Source organism: Acartia tonsa, chromosome 6 (assembly GCF_053477335.1).
Source record: "Acartia tonsa isolate MP-2025a chromosome 6, ASM5347733v1, whole genome shotgun sequence".
NCBI classification, from domain to species: Eukaryota; Metazoa; Arthropoda; class Copepoda; order Calanoida; family Acartiidae; genus Acartia; species Acartia tonsa.
Window position 1 is genome coordinate 31,076,245 of NC_137265.1, and position 26,678 is coordinate 31,102,922.

A 26,678-nucleotide genomic window follows, 5' to 3' on the forward strand; every position below is an offset into this window, starting at 1 on the left:
TAGGGATATGATAATTGGAAATAAGATTTTTAAAATTCATCTATAATCAGAGATAGGACAATGGGGAAATGGATTTGAGCAATTCATACATGTTCGAGCAAGTTCTGCCATTTATTATACATATATGAATGAGGAAAGGACAATACTATTATTAATATCAACAAAAAATTTACTATACTTTTTTCATAAATAAATGTCTATAATACATGTATCTTACTGAAATGTTCTTTTTTGTAGTTTGAATTAATGAAAATTATTATAAAATCAAATACCTATTCCTTAAACTTTATAATAAATGGCAACATATAAAAATAAATCCTATATTAATCTTTATTTTATAATAGAATTATCAAAATAGATGTTCAGTTTAGATAACCTTCATTGTAATCTTATTAGATAAACAAACAAAGACAATGTTGTTCATTAGTTGCTCAGCAAAAACAAACTAACATTATTTTTAAAAACAAAATATAAAAATCTATTATGACGTTTCTTTATATCTTAACCAAACTATTTTAAAATTCGTCAGCTTTTATGCACTGAAGTACCAACGGTCGTAAACCCGTAGTTATTGAGTAGCTTCGCTCCCAAAAGGTATGTGTAGTGTGTACTTTTTAAAAAGCTAAATGTTGAAAAACCTATATTGCATTAATTTGATATAGATTTTTGATATGAGAGAATAACGGCAAGAAATGGGGATAAATATTTTGATAAACAAAAAGCTTAAGTGTAGACATTAAATACAAATACCATACCAATGATTACGCCCCCTAGAGGCCTCTATGGGCACATTAGGGGGGAGGGGTGGTCGATCCTACATTTTCCTTCATATTTTTTCTTTAAAAATTGGGGGGAAGGTTTTTTTCTTTTTTGTAGTGTTGTTTTACCCTACCTCCAATAGTTATAATGAGAACATATGAGAAACTATATTGTAAAGGAGAACCATTTTGGTCCAGCGGCTAGCAAGATCCTGTGGTATATCCTGTTACTTTTTTTATAAGAATAACACTATTCTAATGGTGCAATTTTGAAAGTAGTCTCGTGCTAATAAAGTTTTTTATGCTTCTTTTTTTTATTTTCACAGAATTTGTCTATTTTCCTTTACAAAGAAGTATTAAAAGATTTAAGAGGCGCGGCGAGCAGAATTAAAACAAGGACTACAACATCCATAAACATTGAACTTCTTAAATCATACAGTAGGACAAACGAACAATAACACATGTAAAGAACGTCAATGCTTTTAATATCATTGAGAAACCCAGCAAAGACTGGATAATATAAAACAAGAATAAATAAGATTTTAAGTAGGTCTCCCAACTTCCTATAAAAAGGACCCAAAACCAGCGACTTAAAAAAATTGTACACGAATTGGATAAACCGTTTTCGATTTCTTACTGGACAAACTATTGTATATTAAAGTGAAAGAAAAAGCCCTTTAGATTGAAAATTATTTAATTTTAAGTAGAAATACATTTTGAAGTCTTCCTAATAAAAGATGTTTTGTGTCTTAAACGTTGTCATATTTAGTGATGAGTATAAAGCCATTTCAGAGATATTTAGTAACAAACGTACAACCATACATCCTATTTCACCAAAAAAAGATAGGTTAACTTATAATTATCATTTCTAAAAAGCTCATTAAAACAGCTAAAAATAATAATTTTTGTCGGAGAAAAATGACATTTTAAAAATCTTTGCTTGCACTTAAATGGCCGTAAAGATCTCAATCTCTATAACTATAGGAAGTCGACGTTTAAATTCTAAGTAACTTATGTCTTCAGAAGCTCAGCTACTCTATAGTTGCAGTATGTCCATACGTCCTATTGTCCCTTGTTTAATGGCGGATTTCAGATACTTTTCTAAAATGGCTCTAAAATAAAAGAATATACAAAAAGAAAAACTTCACATCAAGGCCGACCTATGGTGTATGGGGGGGGGGGGGGGTTGGCCTAAGAATCCTACGCCCCCATTCCTTGTGTCATATCCAGGGATTTACTGACAAAAGTAGTCTCCTGAACCAGCTTTTCTATTATATTAAATTATCATCCTTGTTCTTCATTAATATTCTTAATTATATATATTTACAATGGTAAGTAGATCTATAAAAGTCATTGTAAAAGTTCATGAAAACTTATTTCAAATATTGTAAAGACAATTATGTCTAAAAGTAGAGTAGCAATAACAATTAAGGGTGGCCAAAATTGTACAGTTCTTATTCAGTAAATATGTATTTTACAATTATTTTTTAGGGCTCATTTACTAAAAGGTACAAAATTTAAAACCAAATTTAATTCAACCTTTAAACGCATTTTTAAAGTGGTTATTTGCACTTTAAACTTTATTATATTCTCAAACGGATTAGTTGATTGCAGTACATTTTAGGAAGTACCGACGTGTTTTAGTCATAGAGTTGCTACGATACTAAAAAACAAACATCTAAAAAGCGTAGACAGAGTAATGAATGTTTTCGGGTTGTAAGCTTTAAAAGTTCATATCAAATGTTGTTTTTTTCTCATTTTTTTCCTTTTTCTCATTTTTCCTTTCTTTGTCTATCTAAAAGCCGGCAAAAGCTTAAAAGGAAATTAGACATTTTTTATTTTTTTTATTCTGTTATTTCATTGCTTGCTTGATGCCAAATTTCTATGGAACGAGATTATAACTAATTTCTTTTTTTATTATTCAGCCAATAAATAAGGAACATAGAAGGGATAGGACAATGAAAAATCTTCCAATTCTAGAAAAAAAGCGACATAAATTAATTGCCTTTGAATCGATGTTTTGTGCTGTTATTATATTAACCAATCTAGGAGATCTGTAATCGAAGGAGTAAGGAAAGTAAGAAAATAACCTAAAACCATGTTTAGCTATAAGAATTTAATTGCCTTAAACAATCATGAGACCTATAAGAAGCTTCTAAAAATTTAAGAACTCAATCTGTTAAGTAGTTATTGAAAATTAAGCTACAGACAATAACAACTTTCTATTTGTTATTAAAGAATGACTGCTTTAATATTGGTAGTAATGACGAAGAAAGCATCAGGTAAAATAGCAGCATGTTGATAATATATTATTTTATAAAATGACATGGCCAACCCCTTGAAAATTTTAGTCGGCCCAATGTCAACATTCATCTAGCATGTTTGATTAGAAGGAAGGTCATTGCCAAGTCCTTGTCCAGGCAATTATTTCATATCAACACCAAGTTTCCGTCCGTCCGTCCGTCCGTCGGTACGTCCGTCAATGTTAAGTAGAGTTTCCTTTGCACAACCTTTGTATGTTTCCTAAAAAGTGTACCTCCGTATCTGCAAAGGTTTTAAATTTGCGAATTTGCAAAAAGCCTACAATAGCAATTAAGATTAGAAAAGGAGAATAAGGATTTTTGCTGCTGTGGTAATAATTCACTCATTTCAACATTTCTAGGCTTACACTCCATTGGAAAATGTCTGTGCAAGCCACTGCTTGAATTTTTAATAGCCTTTGTTAATATGAAATCATTATTTTTGTTGAAAACAATGAACACTCCCATACCTTAAAAGCTTTTTCTAAAGTTATATACTCTCGTTTGGCACAGTAAACATTTTTGCAGTATCTAGCTGTGTTGCTAAATTGTTGCGAAAGTTCTGCGGAACGTCCCTAAAGCCCCTATCTCGGGTTGACTAAAGAACATGCAATTCCTTTCGTGCATTTACATTTATGTAGCACAGCTACTATTTAACTTTTTTTGTAAGTTTGTCCATATTCTCAAGCTTAAAACTGACTACAAGTAGCGCAGCAATTCTGCGCTTATTGTCAATCGAAAGATAATTCATACTAAATATGTTTTATATTTTAAACCATTGAATAAACAAGAAAGATTTTTGACTCATACCTACATGACTAGAATGACGCATAAACCTCTACCGAAAAACTTGAAATTCTAAAACAGCTGCGTTCCTAAATATATTTGTATTCTTGTAAAATAAACAAACATACAGGCCTCAAAAGTACTCAAATACTAAAGACAGACAGATATGTACCAGGGAAAAAGTGATAATTCAATGGACGATAAATCATTCTACATACAATTTCTTCTCCAACTATCCAACTAAATTTTCAATTATTAAAAATTGGGGGAATATATAAATACACATTCTTAAACTCATGAAAGAAGAGAATAAAAAGTCTTATTTGAATTAGAGATATGGTTAATTTATCATCCATTGTTCTATCCCTTTATCTGTACAGGTAGGAAGGGGACCTAAAACTGTTCATTGTAATAATACCAAAAGATTTAAACCACGTTATCTTATCCGTTGGCTTCATAACTTTGGGTACTTTTATTGAATATTGATTGGTTGGTTCCAACTATTCAAACAATATTTTTTTATTTTCAAAATGGTTAACTTGTTTGTAATCATTGGGTATGAACATCAATTTATCGCCCATTGCCTTATCTCTATACCCCTGCTTATAAATACACATCCTTTAAACTGAGCAAATAAAAAGAAGAGAGGCCCCGTATTTAAATAGATATAACAAGAAAGGAAAAACATTTAAAAGGGCCAACAATGAAAAAAGGAAATGAGACAATGTTTAGACAAATAGTTGTTGCTTATTTGTTAGTAGCGCTGCTGCTCTATAACTAAGATATGTCAGAATGTCCGTCGGCACAATAAAATTTCTGTAACATTTATGGATGAAAGTTGCTTTAGAATAAAATTTTGTTTATCAACAGTCATATTCAGTGATTTATTGACAAAATTTACTATATTGTTCTTTTCACTATGAATTGTGTAATCTTGCATTGCTGTATCACTTATGGATATAATCAGCCTTGTATGTGTATTATTACCAGCTACTCTATATAGTTGTTTCTCATATTCATTCGAATCCGGTGGATAGGAACCGGTCCTCATCCATACGAAAAAACTATGTCTAGCATCGTATTATATCCATCTTTCTGCGAATATAAAAATGTACAACCATAAGATTAAAACCAGTTTTTTAGCCGGTGCCTTCGGCACCTCGAGTCTAAAAAATCTAGTTTTAATCTTATAGTTGTACATTCTATATCCGCGGAAAGCCGTTTATAATACGATGCGAGAAATAACTATTATCTTCTTTTTTTTAAAGTTCAATTTGTACCTTTTCCATCCAAAGTAACATAGTGTTGAAAAATTAATTTATCTTCTTAAAACTTTTCCTTTACCAAAGCATCATATGTGTCACTAATGACAACTTTTGATTAATGCAATACAGTCGATGTAATACATTGGAAGGTTCTATGTTTTACAGGGAATGATCATAAACGGGGGGGGGGGATGAATGTCAAGTATTGGCAAATTCAATGCCAATGTCACGTGCGGGGGGTGGCACACCCCTTCCCTCCCATCACGTATTCATGTTTGTTTTGCAATATCAAATATAAGTGTTTAGGGTTTAGGGATATGCATATGTACATTTTGTAGCATTTATTTACTTTATGAAAAAAAAATGGTTAGTCATTGCTAATATTTTGTTATAAAAGCTATTTTAATTTATATTCAAGTAGACATTAAGACCACTATTCAGAATATATAATCAAAATAAATATATCTACCAAGAAAAGCTTATAATTTAATTGTATGTTGATATTATATAAACGACAAATGTGTATATGGAATAAATTTGATAATAATATAACCTATGTATTTGCTCCTTTATATAAAGTTATCAGGGATAAAAATGATAAGTGGACCTAAAATAATCTTTTTCCCTCTCCTCTCCCTAAGGAATACTTATACACAATTATATTTTGAGTGCTTTTTATATACAGACCATCGCTTATACGCCACAGTAATGCATGATAACAAATTAAATGGGAGACAGATTGATTCATTATCCATTGTTTTATCCCTATATCCCTAAAGTACATATGTGCCTGTTGTTGCAAAATTGCTGAGCAGTTTGCAACAAAATTTCGCAAAATTATTTGCAAGATGCCATTCCTATTGTATTTAGAGTTTGGACTATTTTTTCAGTAGCACAGCTTCTTTATATCTCACACTGGTCTTCTGTCCGTCCATTCATGCAAATATGCCCCTTCTGAAAGGTTGACTTCATATTATTTGTTTTTTATATAGTTTTTGTGTATCATTCAGTTTTATCTTGTATTAACTAACATAATGTCACACTAGCTGGAACCATTGTATGTTGTATGTCAACACAAGCTCCCTCTTATAGCAGGGTATCAGGAAGGGAGGAGAAATTGGATTGTTTATTACACTAGTCTTATCCCTTTAGATCCCTGGCAGGGTATGCATATACATTCTTTATAACTCATTAGAGACATGCGCAAGGACATATACTTTATGCTGACATTATTGGAATGTCATTATCAAAGCATTTTAATATCCCAAACATGATAGATATAAACTGCTTAAATATTTCCAATGGAATTTATAATTCAGATACTTATAGTACATTTATGTCTTGGAATTTTTTACACACAGTAAAACACAATACAGTTGTAAAAATGGCTGCGCCCCTAGTTAAACTTTATAATGAAAAAAGAATCAATGTGCAAAATCCTATGAAGTTTCCTAGGCTATAATAGGAAATAGGTTTTCCTTGGCCTTACATAGATGTAAAGGTATAAAAAAGACTAGCCAAAGAAATTTTATAGGATTAGGCCTCTTATCTTCCAATGACGGGCAGACAGCATAACAGGCAGAAGAGCAGCTGCCATAATTAGTTATAGAGTAGGCTTGCTACAAAGATTATGTGTAGATATATTAATATTGTTTATAGAAGGTTAGCTAAAACTCAACTCATTGCTTCAAATGATACATAAAACAAGAATGAGCATGTTCATAAGAAGTGCAGATTAACGGTTGTTGCTTAATATCAACTCAGTGCTATATATAATCTAGGATGTCTAATATTTGTATTTAGGTCCATTAAGACCTCCTAAACAGCTAATTTTGGTTCCAGGACAAACGTAGGAGTCCCAAACGTCGGAGTGGACAAACGCATGAGTGTAAAAACATTAATTTAAGTAATATTTCCATACAGGTTAGGTTAGGTTAAGATATGAATATACAAATAAGCCCCCCGCAGGGGTTAGGCATTTAAAAACCTAAAATATAGTTAAAATAGGTTAGGTTAGGTTAAGTGCCCACCTGCGTATGTCCACTCCGACGTTTGGGACTCCTGCGTTTGTCATAGGACCCTAATTTTTATTGAAGTTTTTTATTGGCCCTGGAAAACTAATCTAGAGTAGCTATGCTCATATTAAATTGCATAAAAAGCCACTCTTCTCACGGCTAATTACAGAATAGCTTTGCTCATATTAAATAGCATAAAAAGCCACCCTCTGCACGACTTTGGATTAATCCTACCTCCACAAAATTATACAGCCAGGGACGTTTATTCTAACAAACAAGGACGATCATGTTTAGATGGTTTAGATGATAATGGGACAATGTGCTGTTTATTACACTAGTCCTCTATGTTTTATAATAACGTTTTCTTATTCGTTGGCCCAACAACTTTTGGGACTATTATTGAATTTTGAGGGGTTGGTCCATTAAGTTGAGTGTCCATACATTTCAACCAGTAGCTGTAAACTATAGAAGGGGTGATTTTGTATATCATCATTGGGGATGAATGCTAATTTATCGACCATTGTCTTATCCCTGTAAACAAGCAGTTGAGTACATTTAAAAAGACAAAGTAAAAATCGTATTTATACCATGATTAATTTTAAATATTAAAGGAAGTATTATTATTTTTTGTGCTTTTATCATAGAGTAGTTACAATAGTAAAAAAGGTCCTTATATCAAAGTATATAATCCTTTTCTTTTAATAGGGCGGATTAAACTTCAAAGGTTGAAACTTAAACATATCTTGATATTCATGGTCGATACTTAAAAGTAAAACACATTGTGGATGCTAACATCGGGTTAGGAAAGTACATTTTTAACTTAATTTTATATGTAAAATTATGCTTGTGATATTTTGTAGAAATTGTGTGAAAGAAAGGGTTACCTTAGCTTTAAGTATCTCTATAATCATGATATGGACACTTTTATTTAATACCATAGACGACAAAAAAGAGGTATTACATAAAAGACTGTCGATAATTTGTCAGCTATAACTACTTTTAATTGTATTTCGACACAATGCACTAAAATTCAAAGATTAAATATAAAATAATGAAGCTTTTTGTCAGGGAAATTTTGTAAGTTCAATGGAAAATAATTAAAACTTTTCCCCTTTTTTTGCTCAAATAGCAACAGCTTTACAAAGTTAAAACTCAACACCTAATAAATAGGAGTAAGATTAATTTATTATCAATAATTGATCTATCCCTGTATCCCTGCAAGGTTGACCATGAAAATCTGGGTTAATTGCTTTTATTTTAAAGTATTTTGAGCTTGGTAAAAACCAATACAAAATTACCAGGTTGTGCTTTCATTTCCCCAAGTTTTTCACAACAGAAAGACCGCAAAAAAAACGCAATAAGAAAGGGATAATACAATGGCCGATAAATTGATATAGCTCCCCAATGATGATGCATAAAATTACCCCTTCTGTAGATTACAATTAGGTGTTAAAACTTTGGGACACTCAAGTTAATGAACGAACCAATCAAATTTTAATTGAAGTTCCCAAAGTTGCAAAGCCAACTAGTAAGAAAACGTTATTATAAAACTTTGGGGACTAATGTAATAAACAGCCCAATCTCCCCGTCCCTCCTTTAGGGTATATTTAAGTTGTGAGATGTTGTAATAATGCACTGTTCTAATAATAAGTGCGGAAGTGCTTACACACCCAACTTTTAGTTGTGTAAAAACCAATACAAAATTTGTAATGGTTAGGCTTAAATAGGAAAAATCCGTGAATTGCAAAAAAAACACATAAACTTTTTGTTAATTTTGATGTAAAGGTTATTATGATGCTTCTTTTATTAATTGTTAGGTTAAGTTAGTAAAGAGCCCATCAATGGTTTTGGCTAAGGAAAGTCATTCATTTTTTAGGGGGGGGGGGGGCGAAAGTTATTTCTAACAGCAAAATAAGTGATTGTGTAAATTGGACAGAAAGAAGTTCTTACTTAGTTCTTAAATTTAAGTGCATATTTATACAATTTTAATATCAATACATATTTGGAACTGCTGCACTGAAACGGTATACTTTTTGAGGGAGTTTAAAGACTATGTATTTCATGGATGCTAGGGGCGAAGTCTATCAAAACCCATAACATTATTTAAATGCTAACTAGTATCCTATAAAATAACGTCCTTTAATTGCCATGAAACTATTGAAGAAAAAAATGGTGCTTTCTTTCTAAGTGCTTGTCGCGCACTGAACCCCCAACCCTTATGAATCATTGTGTCCTAAATCTAACCCTGCAGGGCTACGCAGTACCCAGTATATCACACCCTAACCTGACCTAAAGTTATAAACAAACAAACGAAAAACTACCCTAACCCCTTCCCTTATTTAAAATAATATAAAAATTAAGGGAGGGGGGGATTCTGTGCTCAAGAAGGCAACTTGAGGGAAAACGCCAAAAAAAACTGAACAATAAAAGACTATAACGGTGCTCATTAGTCTAAAATTAACCAAAAAATCAATTTAACTTCAAAATTGATTTGTCACACATAACACACACACACACACATACATACAAAATCACACATACACTCACACACACACAAAAAATCAATTTGATTATACAGACAAGAACAATATTATCCAAAAGTACCACAACAATACGACAGATATCGTGGAGGGAGGTGACTTTGGACTGGTACCCAAATTTCTTAAACACGCTCTCAAAATAGATGGTTTATTTTATTTTGGGCTCCTTTCTTCAATTTTGTTTGATTGGTTCGAATTAGCAGTGTCCAAAGTTTCTAACCAATAATTTTCAACCATCGAAGGGGTGATTTTGTTCATAAACATTAGGGATTTACATCAATTAATAGTCAATTCTCCTATCCCTAAAATTCTTGCAGTATTAAATTCAAGTACATACGGACAGAGTTAAATATAGAGTTGCACAACTCCTAATACTAAACCTATGATGTAGTAATAATTTAGTACAATTAAAAATATGCTGATCATTCAAAATAACAAGATTTTTGGGTATATTAGAGGTGTTATAAAATACAACTAAGAATTAATCTTACAAAAAAATTACATGAAGTAAATGGGATATTGTTGGAAGTAATGTCGATGTAAATTTTTGGCTAGTAAATTCCCCTTTAAACGGCATTTCAATAATATTTCCCACGGAGGGAGTGGACATCGGATTGTAGATTATATTAGTACCCAAAGATTAATAAAGTTTTCATTATTCGATGGCACAAACTACCAGTATACTAATTTTTCCACTTAGTATTTCGATCTACAGAAGGGGTAATTTTGTCTATGACAATTGGTATTGTACCAACTTATCGTCCATTATCTTATCCCATAAGATCACTGGATATTCATCTTTAATTCCTTATAATCCACTGTATGAGTTTGTCATATAAATGATTCCACATTCGACAAGTAATAAGCAACAAAATGAATTTCAGCTTCTGCCTCAAAGCAGCTGTTATTTAAGCAGTCCAGAAAATTGAATAGCAGCTGGCCAATAGATGGAGGTTCGCTAACGAATTTACTTACCTAAAGAAAAGAATAAATAATTAGTAGGTATATTATGTAGATTTAAAAATATTTCGACAAAATAAACATGATCATTTCATCGCCATTGCCTTATCCCTTCCTACGCTCAAACACATGTAACTATAAATGTTGAAAATTAACATCAATACCGTTATTGTTATAACGTTATCGTTTCCAAAGATCGTATCTAATTCTAAATATTTGGGTTCTAATACATATTATGTATTATGCATAATGAAAATGGATAAAGAATACGTGGATATAATGTGAGATTCTCGCATACCCTGATAAAAATATTTCTCTCATCTGCCTAATATAACGATACCTCCCTCCCCCCACCCCTTATGACTTTACCTCCATCCTAGAGAAAAGTACTGACCAATAAATAAGGACTAAAATAGCAACCTAATTTGACGACAATTTATCCTCTGTCATAATATCCACGTATTATGAAATATACATATTTACATTGTAAACAAGATTAAAAATGTGTCTGATCTTAAGATATGTGCATTCAGAAATATTCACAAAATTTATAATGGTACCCAAAGTTTTATAAACCTGTTTTCTTAATTAAAACTTTGGTGTCTTTTATTAAACATAAAAAAACTAATTTACAGAAGGGGTAATTTTGTTTATCATTATTAGGGATTTGCATAATCCTATCCCTTAAGATCTCTTTCTTCTTAAAGAAGACAAATTTATCGTCCATTGTCTTATCCCCGCATTTTCCGTATAAGTTTATGAAGGAGTTAAAATTGTAATTCATTATGAACCTATATTTGAATAAATTATCTAAAATTATACAATTATAATCTATGTACAAGGACAATTATAGTAACCATGAGTAGCGTAGCAATAAATAGGAATTTTAATAAAAACAATATTGTAAAGTATAAAAAATTGTTCCTTTAACTTTCTTACTAGTCAAAAGAAATTAAACTTAAGAAAAGTAAGAAAAGGTCCAATTTAAAAAAAAAACAATTGTCCGTTTTGACAGGCTTAAAAGTTGGAGGCAAAATGTTTGTCAGTAAATTGATTATGTAATTGCTACGCTGCCTATATCATAGCCTTAAGAATTTTACTTAATGCTGTTCTTACACACACTCACCCCTCCCCCCTCACACACACACAGACTTGATGCTGCTGTCAATTACCAAATCTTCATTTAAATACAACATTAGACATGTCGCTACAGGATAATGGAAGGCTGTTTTGAAAAGGTAATAGTATAACTCAGAGATCTTAAATAAATATTTTGCTAGGAAGGCATTATCAATAACAAATATTTCTCGCATTGTAATATAAACTGATTTCCGAGGATATAAAATGTTTGATTATAAGAATTAAACCAGTTTTTTTTTAGCCCCGAGATGCTAGACATAATTTTTCAGTATGGCTGAGAACCGGTTCTAATCCACCGGATACCATTTAGTTTCGAAGCGGAAAATAGTTTTCTTAATTCTTGTCCTTTAACTTGCATGTCATATATTTGGCATTTATGGAATAATGATTAAGTTACAGAATTTTATTTTGGAAAATTTACTTTCATTGCAATGTATGATTGAAATATTTATAGGTATTGGTTTAAATTACATTTTGTGTTTAGATTTTTTTCCCTGATATAATCATAGCAGTTCTTATCAGGGAAGCGTTGTCAGGGTTTAAGCTACTTTCCAAAGTATTTTCTTACCTCCTTAAATGATCTCTTTCATTTTGAAAACTCCCTAACTGTTTTTTTTTATTTTAAAACCAAAAATAATAACTCTTTTTCCTACAATTTTTCCGACAGTTGAATAACAATAATATAATCAAAGAGAAAAATGTATTGTGTATTCGTGCTAAGTAGTGCTAAATTAATGCTGTATTTGTTGTCAACAAAGAATAAGACAATATATCTAGCAAGAATTGTTGATTTTTATAAATAGAAACGTTGAAAAAGAAGGAAAAACATAATTTTTTTTCCAAAAAAAATTAAATAGTTAATTATGAGTAGAAAATATAAGGAAAAGTTATTAGTTAATTTATAAAATTTTACTTTGGAAAATCTAATTAATTTTTTTAAATTTCTTGAAAGAAAGCATAGTAGTTTCAACCCACACATACACAGTGTTTTTTTAATACCGCGAGAATTTTTATTTATCGTACTGTTGTATAGATAGCTTTCCGCGGATATTACAATGAAAAATTATAAGATTAGAACCCAATTTGTTACATTTTTAAAATAAAAGCAAAAGGGCCAATAAAACGGGTGTTGAAATATGAAGTTGTAGAATAATAAAAATCACATTAAAGTAAGTATATGCTTTGATGAGGGACAGCGGAAAGTGTAATGCGTGACGTAATAAAAATACGTTTTTAAAGAAGGACGAGAGGATAAGTGGGAATAGAAACCAATAAAAAGAGATTGATAATAGACGTATTCCCAATGTAAAGTCTCCCTGAAAAGTAAAACTAAATCTATGAACAATATGCTGAGACTTTTGGTAAAGAAAGGGATACAGACGTACAGAAGGATAATGTGAGATATAAATAAGTTGCACTACAATATTTTTATGACGTCACACATGACAATTTCCGATATCATCTATGATGATGGCTTTTGATATTGTAAAAAGATTAATGACTATTGGTGTAATTGATTAAACACCTAAAATGTTTCCATCAATGAGTTTTGGCATTAATACCTAATATCAGGAATTGCAGAGATAGGACATATCAAAAATTATTTTTTTAAATCTTAAAAGTATATTATATTCTTTGTTATTTCCCTTTGAAGAAAAGCCTAAAACCTGCTATTTAAAAAGCTTCCCAGAAAAGTAAAACAGTAAGATCATAATGCAAATACTGACAACACTACAAGTTGCTCAAAAAACAGAAAAGACAATTGTGTTTATTGAATGGATATAGCATATAAAGGATATATTGACAGGGGAAAAATTGTCGTCAATTTAGCTTGCCACTTGGTCAGTTCATTCATACAGTAAGAGGGGAGGGGATGCGGTAAAGGTGGTGGATGGGGGGGAAACGTTATTATAGCCAGCTGCAAGTATAATCTTATGTACATGAAAATCTGGTGCAACATCTAAGTAAAAATAATAATTTATTGCTTTAACTTTTTAAATTTTTCATTCAAATCCATTCTGCTTGTGCTTAAAACTAGTCTAATTCAGATTTCTTCTCAGACTGCAAATTCTGCAGGGATACAGGGATAGGACAATGGATAATCTATTAATTCTCTCCCCAAATTCGTATTTGAAAGCTACTACCTTTGGCAGATTTTGTATTTTGGCAAGGAAAATTGGTAGAATAATTCACCATCGTTTTTTTCTTCTATATTCCCTGAATTTTTAAATGTCAAAAGAAAAATCTACTTTTTAAATGCAATTACAGTACTGTAAAACAAGTAAAATAAAACAAAAAATTGTCAATATTAACAATTAATTCAGACGAAATGTATTATTCTTTACTTGTAATTGTACAATTTATGTTGTAATGAAATAAAGTAATGATATATTGTGAAAAGATACTCATATACTATTAGTCTTGACAGGCAAAAAAGTTAGAGGCAAGATGATGGTTCTTTTGTAGATTGAAAGCAGATTGAAAGCTCAAAAAACTCTTTAAAGTACATTTGAATCATAATCAAAGGGCTAAAAAGTTTAATCTTGAATTTGATTATAGAAAACTGTAATAATGTATAGGCTTAAATTGCAGGAGCCCTATTAAGATATTAAAGAAGGTGTATCAACTTTTTTTTTATAGCTAGCCGGTTCTTTTAGTAAGTAGTAGATGTAAAATTTTTCATAGAATTCAGATATGCAATCGGTTTTTTTGTAGACCTCTTATTTTTTAGGTAATTTAAGTTTTTTAAAAAAAAATTAAGTCGATTTTAAGGTACTAAAATGCAACAAAAAAAAGAAAGAAAATGGCCATTATGAACAAAAATAGTAAGATCTTTAATTTGACACCTTACTTTTTCAATTCTGTCAGGTAATTATTGAAAAAATCGATTTTTTTAAACCCACGAGAATAAAAACTTTTAACTTAATTTTATCATTTCACAGGTAAAAAAATATGGGTTCATATATACCTTTAGAATCAGAAAAATATTACGAATCCATTGTAAGCAAAATTGAAAAAAAAAGTTTACAATATAGTATACAAACTACAATAAAAGGAATTATATGAAAATATCATATTATATTATACAGGCAACGTCTTAATTCTTGAATTGAGTATAAAAATGGGAAGGGGGTAAAGAGGGGGTAAAAAAGGGAAGACAAAAGTGTTGCCTGAACAAAAAATATAATTGGCCATTTGTTTATTTGTTTATTTTTTTACTTTTTTTTCAATTTTGCTTACAATGGATTTGTAATATTTTTCTGATTCTAAAGGTATATATGAACCCATATTTTTTTACCTGTGAAATGATAAAATTAAGTTCAAAGTTTTTATTCTTGTGGGTTTAAAAAAATCAATTTTTTCAATAATTACCTGACAAAATTCAAAAAGTAAGGTGTCAAATTAAAGATCTTACTATTTTTGTACATAATGGACATTTTCTTCCTTTTTTTTGTTGCGTTTTAGTACCTTAAAATCGACTTAATCTTTTTTTTAAAAACTTAAATTACTTAAAAAATAAGAGGTCTACAAAAATACCGATGGCATATCTGAATTCTATGAAAAATTTTACATCTACTACTTACTAAAAGAACCGGCTAGCTATAAAAAAAAAAGTTGATACACCTTCTTTGTTATTCTTTTTTATTTTCTTTAAAACACAAAAAAAAAGAATTAAGTAAAACCACCCTTTGTAGAAAGAAACATTTTTTTCTCCTTTGAAAATTATGAAAAGTGTTTTTGGTTGATAATGATTGTTGCGTGGACGAATCATCACACAACCAACAGTTGTGCATGTGTAACAGTTAAAATTACATACTGACAGACATGGTTAATAAAGAGTGGCTTCGCTTCTTTCAATTTTATGAAAATTATTAAAGTTTAAAATTTGAGCAACAACTATTTTATGTTTGTGCTTGTGACCTGTAAGATCTTAGAAATGTCTGTAACTAGGGGTCTATCGTTTTTAGGGAAGCATATGTTAGTCTTATACTGAAAAATTATTATTGCTAAATCTTTTGCTGTTGTATGAATTATCCAACCACTGTAGCTTAGATTTGTGTGTGTGTGTGTGTATGTCTGAGTAATTGTGTGTGTGCACAGAAAATAAGAACTAGTTTTTGGGTGTTGCTCATCTTAAGATTTGGGCATAACTGCCTAGACCACACCGTGGGATAAACAAGTAACTTCAAAAACAAGAACTTATATTCATGAGTAGAGCAGTAATAATAGGCCAATTACATCTTTAATTAGTGAAGAACATTAATTAAAAGACGGGCGTACAAACTTATCAAAATAATAATATCAAAATTTAAGAACATAATTTTAAAATTCAAATTTTAGATATTCAAAACCATAGTACGATAGAGGGGGACAACAAAATTGGGCATGATGTAAGATTATTTTAAAATCAGGCCTACATACCCCATACAAGGGGGCCTACACCCCCTCATAAAACAGAACCAGAGGGGGGGGGAGTAGGGAGGGGGCTGCCATCTTCAATCTTCTTTAAAATCCATGACGGGCTGATTCAAATTTTAAATCTTTTTTAATCAGCTTTTTTCAAGGTTCGCAGTTTATTATATTTTTAATGTATTTTTGAAGTTCAAACAATTGTAATTTGATATGAAAAATCACTATTTTAGGTACCATTCTAATCTTTGAAGTAGTAAGTTGTATTTGTATGTAAGATCTCATAAACTGACAGACCACGATAATTACAAAGACAATTACTTCCATTAACGGCTCATTAATGAAAAAAATAGACAGCAAACTGTTATACAGTTTTATTCTGTTATTAGTGCACCTATAACAAGATTACAACATAATAGAAAATGTAGACAACGACCAGTAAAATGTAAAACAGTAGACATATATTAAATTTTAGGAAATGATCTGTTATTTTTTTTAGAAACAAGGCCAAAAACGGTTACAGGTGGAAGTTAGAAAGAGAAGGGGTTATATATTGTCATATCCCTCCTGAAAAGTTCTAAGTATGGTATGTATGTTCTAAAGTCGGGTTATATTGAATATACACAACTTTTCTATTAGAATGAATGAATGAGTCAGTTAGTGAGGAAAAGCGGATACTTATAGAGTTGCTATGCATCTAAAAACAGTCTTGAGTATATTAGGCTATCCTATCTATTTATAAACGTACATAGGTATGATGTACGTATATAGAGCAAATATATCTTGCGCACCTGTTACACTTATACATGCTCAGTAAAACTGTAAATGTACTTAGAGGTGTTTAATCACTTCAGCAATAGAAGCCATCAACACAGCAAATTACATAGAAGCAGTTTCTACTGACTAATGAAAAATGACGTCATACAATACAAATGAACAATGTTAGGCCAGTATACATTTTACTATTTGCCAAATAAAATATATACTGGCCTATCATTGGTCACTTGTATTGTTTGACGTCATTTTTTATTAGGCTGTATTAGTTGCTTCAGCAAATTAAAACCATTTCAGAACGAACCAACCCTTTATTAACCCTTAGCATTTCTCTTAAAATTTAAAACCCTTCCAAATTTAATTTGTTCGTATTTGCTTTTTTTCAGTCATAAAATTTTAGTGGGAACGATGTCACACCTTTAGTAAGTGTAGAAACCATACTTGTATAGTATAATTAGCAAAATTCATACCCAGACATACACACACACAGACACACACACATATATGCTTACAAATTTTATATTTGAAATATTTAGATCAAAAGCAGCAACTTTATTTTAAACCCAAATTAAAACATTACCAAACTTGGAGAAAAAATGTTTATTTTTGATTAGGTTAGGTTTAATTTGGTTTATGCGAGACGAAGCCCAATCTGAACCACTTTTGCACCGCTTTTGACGTTATATTCTCCATCTCTTTTTGGGGGGTTTTCTTTCCCACTTCTCCTCTCATCTCATTCATTTTATGACGTCACAGGAATTAAAAGTGGTGCAAAAGTGGTACAGATTGGGCTTCGTCTTATGCGAGCCCCAAAGATTTATTGCCAGCATTGTTAAATCTTTCCACTTATGGAACTTATGGATATAACTTAAGGGATGGACAACGGATGATTATTTAATCCATGTCCCAAATTAGGATGACAATATTTCCCATTCTGTGTATTAAAACTATTGGTTTGTATAACCAAATCAATTACCAGACCATCCCTGTAGAAAGCAAATTAAATGTCTTATCAATATCATAATTTTTTTTTTAATTTCAGTTAAAGACAATTTGATATTTACTATGGCTACACACATACACACATCAAATCAATTCTTTGTCTGATGCTTAAATGGAAATTTGACACAATCTATGAAGCAAAGTTACTCTGTAATTGTATAAAAAAGTTATTCCTATTTAATTATACTTTTAGTTAACATAAATTTTTCAGAGATTGTTGTTTTATAAATTTGCAATAATGGATGTTGCCATGCTTGTTGTATTGTGGAAAATAAGAAACTTAAAAAGTACTACTGTTAAAACAAGAACAATTTTGTCCAGGTACTGTATAATTCTGCCTAAAACAATTACTCCGTACGTGAGTGAAAGGGTAATTGAGAGCAATAAAAAGAGAGACAGAGAGAGAGAGAGACAGAGAGAAAGAGACAGATATTATGGGAGACTTGAGGTTTGTTATGGAATAGAGAAAAGAAAAATAAAAACAAATTTAATAGAACAAAATTAAGATGAACAACAATTTATTTGAATCTTTTTAATATTCAAAACAAAATTAAAGTTTTTTTTCCATAAAATTTTTACTATGTTAGTATGTTCTATTAGTTTTCATTGATAGTTCAATAGACATTAAAATATTTTCTTTGCCACTATATTTAAGAATAAATGTCCCATTCCGTGGATTTGATTATTATTTATTATTTCCTGCTTCTCAAAGTAAAACTATAACTTGGTCAAATGCTTTCTCTCATTATCTATCTACCTATTTCTTGTATTGCAGCTACTCTATAAATAGGTCTATTCGTTAGTTCGTCCGTTGATATGTCAACGTAAATTAATTATGTAAAACAAAGTGTCATAAATGTCGACTCTCTACTTTTGAATTTTTTAAGAAGAAGTAAAATAATTTGTTTTATAGTTATAAGCCTTCCCTGGACCTAAGAGAAGCTTCACTGTAAAGGAGAACCATATTGATTCAGTGGTTAGTTAGATTTTTCGGTTCAAACGCCCAGTCAGACTCATAGATATCCTGTTACTTTTATGAAAGGATTTTTACTAGTAATTGTGCATTGTATAATACTTTATTCTTCTGTTTAAATTCTATAAATGTTTTAAGCTTGTTAATGCTACCCTACATATGAATATAATCATCCTTATTATATCTATCTATCTATCAGATTTCTCATAAAACTTGTGAAAAATTAAGTTCATAATACTCCCGTTATTTTTAAAACCTTAAAAGTAATTACAAAAGGATAGATAGATATATATGTAATCCTTTTTTATTACTTAAAATTTTAATATACATATTATATTTATAATTTGAGAATTTTGTGAATGATAGACAAAAATGATTATTTCCATAATTAGCGTAGCAATAAAAAGCTATTTAAAAATTCTAAAAGAAGAAAAGAAATATTAAACAATGCAAAATTACTAGTAAAAATCCTTTTAAAAAGTAACAGGATGTCTTGTCTATAAGACTAAATATGTGTGTATGGGTAGCGAAGGATCTGTTAAAATCAAATAAAATCATAAATATAACTCACAAAAAGCTACTAATGTATAAAAAAAAGTATCATAATCAAATTTTATATTATTTATTTCAAATATTTTCGCTTTCACAAAAGTTGTCATTCATGTTGATATCTTGATGTCTTGCTATCCTAATTTTGTGACCAACTGACCGAAAAGAATCCTGTTAAACATTGTTGCTGTTATTATAAAATCATCATCGATATATTAGTACTTGGATGTTACACCAGATTTTTATGTATACTCTAATAAAGTAAAACTCGTAGATGACTAAAATATCCCAATCCCCTCGAACTGAACTGAACGAACTGACCAATAAATATAGTATATGTTAGCCAGCTCAATTGACAATTTTTTTCACTAAATATCCACGTATATTCTATAAAAGTTGAGAATTTAATTATAATGTCATTATTAGTAAAGCGTCATATTGAAGATGTAGAATCTTTAGAATTGTAGACAAATATAGTCAAAATATTTTATGTCAACATATTTTGCTAAGTCTAACAGGGGAAGAACGTATGCCATTAAATATAATTACCACATAAGACATTTAAGACATAAAAAAAACTTTCATTGATTACCCTACGTGAACAAATAGCCACCCTGTAAAACCTGGAGGTATTGTGTTGACATTTGTATTTCATATCCATACTGTTGGCATCGAAGGGGTATGTCGACTATGTGGCTTTTATAAAAGTGGTCGTAACTGACAAAATAACGACAATTTGTTTAGTCTTAGTCGATGCAATAGGAACTTAAAAGTTTAACATGACAAACTTTTTTTGACATAATTATATGTCTTTTCGATTGTCAACACGACAACCACACTCATACACACACACACACACACACACACAAACACTCAAAATTTGAAGAAAAAAATCTCATAACAATTTTATAATTTAATGGTTCACTTTCATTTTTCTAAGCCTGTTATTGTCTAAAAAAAATATGTTTCATAGCAAATGAAATAAAAATATAAGAATTTATTTCTTGATGTTTTAATCGTTAGGACAATTCATTCAATATTTATTATTTTATATTTGGACGTAAATACATTCCCTATTTATAAAACAGATTCTCTTATAAAAAGAAAGCTTTACAAAACATAGACAGCCATCGTTTTTTTTTTCTTTGAAAAAAAACGCATAAAATATGAAACAGGTGTTTGGTTATAAAAAAAAGTGTTTTCTTTTTCAATATTGACTGGCCAGTTCTTAAAACAAGTTTTATAATAAACACAAAAAAGGTTATAATTATTAGTAGCACAGCTACTGTAGAATTAGGATTTTTCCGTACGTCCGAAAGGAAAGGTATATAGTCCTTTGGAAATTTTTAAAAATTAATCTTGCTTTAAATTATTTAGATCTCATACTTCTCATACTTTGTGATTTATTGACATTTACAGCAAAAACCAAAATGGCATTAAATCATCAAAAACGGCAGGAGCCTTGTTTTTGTTGCGTTACTTTTGGGAATAATTATCTTCTTTTAGTTCTAGAGCAAGCTTATGACTTATGTTAATTTCATGTATAGCCTGTTAAAAAAAAAACTATATATTTTAACAGATGAGAAAATTTTTAAAATCATATCTGATATTACATAACTTGATGAGCATAGAGTGGGGGAAGGGGGGGGGGGAGTTGCATTTTAGACCTGCTAGGGGGGTTGGGACCTAAAAAATAGGCAAAAAAGGGAGAGCACCGCAGATTAGTTGGGAACAGGTTCCAAAAAATACACCCACACAATTTTACAATTACCTACAACTCACAGGGAACTGTATTTCCAAAAACAAAATATACCCTAAAGATCTATTTTAAAAACATTATTTTTATTAAAAAAGGATAAAAATGTCTATAAATAGTACAGAAAAAACGTTTTAACAATATTTTTGATGAAAAGATCCTGGTTTTTTTAAAGAAAGTATAATTGGACATTTTCGGTTGACAGTTATCTTCAAAACCATTTTTGGAATACTTATTCTCAACTACTGGTTAGTAAGCTTCTATAGAGAGATAGCAAAATTATAAAGAGAGAGCAAGGAGGAGAGAGCAAGAAAGAAAGAAAGATGAAAAGTTGGTGAAACGAGAAAGATACATTTTAAGGTTAAAACTAGAAAGCAGATGAAAAACTACAAAATTCAACTTTTGAAGATTATCAAAATCATATTTTATCAACATTATACGCAAAATGTCTCCAATTTTATTAATGAAGATGTGCTTTTAAGAGAATCTTCATAGATGTCAAAGGATGGTTTTAAGCCATTTATTCCCACGAATCACTTGGCTAGATAAGGAGGGGCTATTGAAAAAAAAATTCATCTTAGAATTGGCTGGTTTTATAAATTATAAACACATAAAAAAAACGAGAGTTCCTTAAAGATTAGAAGCTTATTTAAAGCATAAAATCCCACCGACAAACAAACAAAAACAAAATAGTTTTTCTTTCAGAAAAAAAATCTGAAGAAAAAATGTAAAATCTGAGGTTGTCAGTAAAGAACAATTACAGAATTTTCTAAATCTTTTTGGCAAGACCCAAAAAATACATTTTCCTAATTTTCTTCTTCTTTAAAGTTGCAAAAAAAATCTGGGTACTTTTCATTTAAGCGTGATTGGACCACAACCCCCCCCCCCCCCTCAATCCCTAGTATTTTCAAGAAGGAGAGAATAAAAAGAAAAGAGATTCTTACAACCCCTGTAATATAATTAGTAGTTAAAGGTAGTAATGTAAAGAGAAATCTGAACCCTGCGGGAGGTCCTAATCATACGGGACTACCTTGTACCTTACTTAACTTAACATAACCTTAGGTAAAACTAAATATTTTACTTTTGCTTTAAAAGGGGGGTTTATGTTCTACTTGTTGCTTTTGGGGGGATTTCGCCAAAACCTTTGCAAAATTTTGGCTCTGATTGCAAAGATATTGCATAAAAGATATTTGAATGATATTGAGTTAGAATTACCCATAAAGCAAGGACAATTATGTCCATAAGTAGAACAGCAATAATAAGACTTTCCAATATTTTTAATAAAAATAACAGTTGAATAAAATATGATAAACGAAATTTTCATATATTTACTTAAAAGTTTTTTAAAAATTACTAAAATGACCAATAACACACGGACGGACATGAACTGTCTGTATAGTACCTTACCTGACAAGCAAATAAAGTAGAAATCAATTAAGAAAAAAGATAGTAAAAAGGAGAGTGGCAGAAGCAAAGTCTTATAGCAATGCTGCGAATCTTAAAATGTCAAAATTGGAAAAAATTTGTTAACTTAATTCACAATAAACGAAAATTTTAAACAATAACAAAATATTCCTTACATTTTTCATTGCTAAACATGAAGTTACTAAATATTTGATTAATTGAAGTGAAGCTACTTTATAGCTAATTCCGTAATTTTGTATGTCTAAGAATGATAATTATTAAGATTGGCGACATTTATCCTTGCTTAAACTTAAACTAAAATTTTGTTTTATTTAAATTTTGTTCGTATATTCAGGAAGGTAACTAATAACATGATTGGTGTAAAAGCAGTTAAATGTAATGTAAATTAAGAATATGATTTACTATTAAACTATAAACCACTTCTGATAAAAAGAAATTAAGCTTAAAAGAAATGTCAAAACCGATTTTTAATGAATTTTATGATTTCATATTTATAAAGGACCATCCAAACAAAAACTTGGTAAAACATGTAACCCATTATAAAACCATATTTAGAAGTTAGATAAATAAGAAAATAAAATTGTATTGCTTTAGCTACATGAATCATCGTTTAGTTTCTAATATTGAAAGTTATTCTCAAAAATAAAAATAAATATTTAATATCGTTGCTACTTTATAATTATAGGGTATGTCCGGAAGACATAAATTGACTGTAAATTATTATCAAGAACTAAAAAAACTGTTTGAAAACAAATGACCCTTCTAAGTTAACAGCCTTTTTTTATTTTAACACCATGAGTCGAGAATATAGCCTAAAGCCACCTAAAGACATGTTAAAGCTTTCATACAAACTTAGAAGCAAAATCCATTCGAACAATCAATATTAATATACTGTTTCATAAAAAAAATAGTACATTGTCATTGCTTAAGTATGAACTACAATTGGATACAAATATCACATTGATATCTAATGTCTATTCTGTTTTTAGAATACTTTTCCTGGATTCCTTTTTTGCCTGCTAGGGCAATAATTTTACAAATAGACGGTTCACGATTCCCATTTGATAAATGTTTGAATTTACTATATATCTTGTACCAGCATTTTAATACATGCATTACATGTTACTTTTAGTTTTTAAATAAAAAAATTTGCCAGTCCGTCCGTCTGTCTGTATGTCTAAAGCTTAAGAACATACAATGAATATGAAAGGGGAATGTAGATACTGGTCTTGCGATGGTTTTAATCTATTTTATTGGGGGGTTGAAACACTCCAACCTCAAAAAAAATATGGGATAACATGTGGTGTAGCTTTTCTTGATTTTTCCTCGCATGGGGCTAGGGGCAAAGCCACTAGTAACATATAAATTGATTTAGAAATTTCAGCATAGGAGAAAATTGATTTATTTTGTCATTTATTAAATTTAGATTTTATGGTGCTTATCCCCGCGAGGCTCTCATAACCCTGAATTGAAATAAAAGTACCTAAGATTAGGCATCAAAACATTTCTTTTATTTTTTTTGTTGGTAGTCAACTATAAATTAAATTAAATAAAAAAAAGTTTGTTCTTATTCATATCAAAATTATCTATCAGATATGAAATGCTACAAATTAATTGTATGAATTATAAACTTCATAGTAAAAAATTCATGAGTTTAATGATCAAAAATGTTAACTGGCCACTTTTGTTGAAAATGCGCTAAACCCTTTTTACCATTACCTTCTTATTTAGCTAATATTTAATAATAAGATATAGCCCTAAAGTATTAAGCTCCCCGCAAAATAAGATAGGTATAACAGAATTTTAGAAATATTTTGCGAATTAGATCTATTTTTATTTATTTAAATTTTTACGAACAAAATCATACGACAAAATTGTACTTTTGTACTTTTAAGGAAGATATTTTTCATAAGCATATAGGGGTTTAACTTTAAATCTATTTTTTAGTTAAACTTCTCAATTCATAATACCATTGAGGCTATGTGCGAATAATTTATTCGCAACGTTTATTGTTAAGGCTTGTTAGCTTAAAAATAAAACCCATAAGCTAAGTTAGACAAAAAGAAAAACAAGTTTTTAATACATATTATACATATACATATGATGCGTCATAACTGGAAAAATGCAAAAAATAAAAAGCAATCTCAATAGGTTATATTCTTAGTTTTGGTAGGGTATAACAATGGTGATGAAATCTACAAGCCCTTTTTTCTCCAATTTACCGTCCGCAGAAATGCATACATTGGGTTTAGAAGAAAAATTATTTTAGCATCAATTGTCCTATCCTGTATATTTTTAGATTAGCTGTTGTTGACCACCGCCGCAACAACTTGCGGAGCCCATCAATTCAACAACACCAACAACATTTAGTGTGTGTGTGTGTGTTAAGTTGAATCAACTCAAGGTCAAGTCTTAGAAGCGAACTTTTGAGCTGTTGTGTGTTGTTGGGTCTTGCGGTTGTTAAATGTACATTATACCATAGATAGATAAATATCTTGGGGATTCTAGTTAAACTTTTAGCTTTATACTGACATTTTCAATGTTTTATGTCGACAATATTGCATTTCACTAATGTGTTTATTGTTGACAAGTTTTATATATGATTTTACTATCGACAACTTTTACGTTTACAACGATATTTTGGGGTTAACCTTTTAGCTTTTACGCTTTTCTAATAATACAATAATAACTAAGGTCTTATTTTAATAAAATTACAGAAGATAAAATGACAAGAATGTTGTTTGATAGATAGATATTTCTGTTGTTGTTAGATAGATCGATAATCAAGAGTTGTTGTGTTGTTGAGCACCTGTGAATGTGGTATGCCTACACCACCCCCCCCCCCTCCCCCACAACAACATCTTACACAATAACACTCAAAAATACTTTTGAGCATTAAGAGAAAAAAAATGCTTTTTTACACTTTTTTCAGCCTACCTTTAATACCTTTTTACTTGAATTGCGTCATTTAATTGACTCAATATTAATGATTTTTATATTTTATATAATTTAACTTTTATTTTATGACTCACTTTGTAAAATTTGATGGTATTTTTGGTGTAACTCCAACGTGTATATTTCACTATGTTCACTTTTCACTGGCAAAACCGTAACTGAGCGAGAATTTGAAAAAGAGAGAGAGAGAGGGAGAAAGAGAGAGAGAGACTGGTTATGAGCGCTTACACTTAACTCCCGTCCATTTCCATCCCCCTTACATCCATCCCTTTTACGGACCAACACTGTTAATTAACCATCCTCCCCCTTCCAAAATTAACCCCCTTTGAGAGCGTATAATTTTAACAAAAACCCCTTTTTTGGTTGTTGGTTAGTGGTGTAAGCCATGGGCAATTCCAACAGCGGTGGTAGGCCTTTCTATACCCTACCCCCCATCCCCATCCCTCCTCAATGGCCACCGTTTAAGAGGAACATCATTATGTGTCAAAGAAATGGGCAACCATCAAGTGAGTTCCTTAGAAGCTACATGTCATCCGTCCGTACGTCCGTCTTTCCGTCCGTGTGTACGTCCGTTTGTACGTACGTCAACGTCGTTTAATGGACACACTGACTACACATATAATCATAAATAGATGTTTAAATTCTTGAATAAATTTATATCGCATAATGTATCTTAGATTTATAGATAACTTTTGTTAGGAAGATTTTAAATAAATATATCGATAACTGTAAATTTTATACTTCTTCCTATTTAGGACAGTTTTGAATTGAGTTCATTTTGACAATGACGTCACTCAAAAGGGTAAAATTACAACAACAAAAAAGAACAGTAAAAAAAATGTAAAGGATTTTCTGATGTAATTACTGAATTTGACATTAAAAAGAAATGTTCTAGTCTAGATATAAACTGAGCTGTGTCATACCTAAAGAAGCTGAAAAAAAACGTTAAAAACTGCAGCTTTGTAAGACTCTTATCAATCATGAAGCCTACAAACAGGAGCAACTTTTTACTATGATTTGATGGTTAGAATCTTCAGACAAAGATCGTGAAATCAAAAGGTTGGTTATAT

The 26,678-nt window shown here is 30.3% G+C and overlaps 1 protein-coding gene across 3 annotated transcripts in view; it reads right to left on the minus strand.

The window, feature by feature from the left end:
- LOC145322364 (uncharacterized) overlaps positions 1-26,678 on the minus strand; it is a 225,466-nt gene that overhangs the window by 127,201 nt on the left and 71,587 nt on the right. For 2 of the 3 annotated variants that reach the window (XM_080164349.1, XM_080164347.1), the window contains exon 1: positions 25,686-25,793. The exons of the other annotated variant lie outside the window; for it this stretch is intronic. The gene's annotated coding sequence lies outside the window, so the exon portion shown is untranslated. Of the gene's footprint in view, positions 1-25,685; positions 25,794-26,678 lie in introns of those variants that run through there. 3 annotated transcript variants of the gene reach the window in all.